Source organism: Scardinius erythrophthalmus (assembly GCF_964197995.2).
Source record: "Scardinius erythrophthalmus genome assembly, chromosome: 10".
Taxonomy (NCBI): Eukaryota; Metazoa; Chordata; class Actinopteri; order Cypriniformes; family Leuciscidae; genus Scardinius; species Scardinius erythrophthalmus.
The window spans coordinates 8202985-8204993 of record NC_138230.1 but is presented as its reverse complement, the minus strand read 5'-3'; the positions used below and the strand labels follow the sequence as shown (position 1 = coordinate 8204993).

At 36.8% G+C, this 2009-nt stretch overlaps 1 protein-coding gene across 1 annotated transcript in view; it reads right to left on the bottom strand.

The window, feature by feature from the left end:
* Window positions 1-330: 330 nt before the first annotated feature.
* itgb8 (integrin, beta 8) overlaps window positions 331-2009 on the bottom strand; it is a 29391-nt gene continuing 27712 nt past the window's right edge. Inside the window, exon 15 of the mRNA XM_081375999.1 lies at window positions 331-2009. This exon is cut by the window's right edge and continues 529 nt beyond it. The gene's annotated coding sequence lies outside the window, so the exon portion shown is untranslated.

Below are 2009 nucleotides of genomic sequence, written 5' to 3'. Positions count from 1 at the left end.
TTGTCATAACTTATTGATCATATACATATATTTTTTTTACAGTGCAGCTCACCTTCCAGAACACAAATGAAAAACGTTAGGAACAATATTATGAGACTTTATTAATCTTATCCCGCCAACCGACTTTATCCCAGCACAACAACCTATTTAAAACCTAAAAAACCCTCAATATTATTCAGGTCACAATAACGTGCCAATTACACTGAATACAATTCATTTTATTTGATGCACCGTTATAATTATCCTGCCTTTATAATATGAATAATTTACACTTAATCCAAATGTTACAAATGTAAAATACACTTTAATTATGACCCAATTTAACTGAAGAACTTTGTTATGATTTTTATTGATATTCTTTTTTTATGAAACCAACTACAAAGCATAACAATCAAGGCTGGTGTGACACAATCAGTCAGAAATGTGCAGTTTTTACACGTACACACTGTATTGCTGTACCAGGATCTGTTCACACTATACAAAACAATCCAACAAAGCATTTATTGCTAACAAAAAAAAGAAAAAAAAGAGAGTGACAACTACAAATAAATATCTGCTTAATTCTCCCAATGTAAACACTGTGTTAAATCTGAACTTATTAGAGCCACAGGAATGCTATGGTGACCGCACTGCATTATGGGTCCGAAACGGAGCCTCAGTAGTACACGACGACAGACACTATAAATACCCACCAGCAGATAAATAATTAACACTCAATACAGTAAACTAGTGTAGGAAGAAACGTCCTTAATCTCCAGTCGTACCAGGGAATTACGCAGCATAATTTGAGCTGGGAATAGTGCAGAAAAATAATTTACTGTTCTGAGATCTCTGCTTAAATATTAACACGCACAATAAACCTGAATTTCATGTTCACAATCTACAATTTTTTTTTAAATATAATAATAAAATCCCACAGCTCCTCACAAAATTATTAGGAATGGTTAAGCGTAAACTGAACACTAGGTGGCAGTCTAATCCCAGTCAGCAGGACAGGGCTTTCCGAACCACTGGCTGTGTCCCAAATCACACACTTCCCTACTGTATAATAGACAAAAACACTACGTGACAAAAGAAGTACGTCTGAATTCACAGTCCTCATTAAAGAGGAGGCAAAAAGTCTTCTTCTTCCAGTGGGGTTCTGAAGTGTGCATACGATGGACACTTTACTATCCCATGAGGCCACGGGAGAGGATTTAGGAATGACAGTGAAGCGACGCAACTGATGCTGTTAGGTCACATGATAATAACAACATGGCAAATGTATTACATACACACTACACACACTCATACTATATAGAACCTATTTTTAGCGGTCGTGAAGTACTTATTCAAAATAGGCACACTAGTAGGCTTTTACTCCCTGGAGAAGGTGCTTTTCTTAATAAGTGGGCTAATTACTTCCCAACCGCTAAAAATATGTTTTAAGTGTGTGTTAAGTGTACCGCGCTTTGACATTTTTGTCTGGCACACTTACGTCCTGTCACGTGCACACGCTCTCAAGTGGCCAAACCACAAGTGTGTGTGTGTGTGTGTGTGTATCTGAACAGGCCCACACTTTTGTTTTTCGCCTACCATATAGAATGAGATTTCAGATGCAGCAACTATGTTGAGAATTGAATACTGGCATACTGTTTAAAGCACACTGTGAGGAATGCATTTTAAAAACATTTGCAAAAAGTATGCAAAAGAACATTCAATCAGTATGCAACACGGGTCACATGACCTCACAACTTTGCATGCATTTTACTACAAAGCATATAATGCATGCAATTTCAGAAATAAATAATGTTGCATTTTTAGTTTAAAAGGTATTTTTTGTCGTCTAAATAATGCATCAAGAAAGAGATGTCAAATTCAAGTCCTTCATCATACTGGAAATGTCGAGCCCGTTGCATTGTGGGACAGTGTATGCTCTCATATGCATTAAGTCTTCTGTGTATTTTCTGCATGCGTACTGCAGAAATAGAAGAAGCAGTGAGACGGTATGCTAATTCTGAACACAGCCA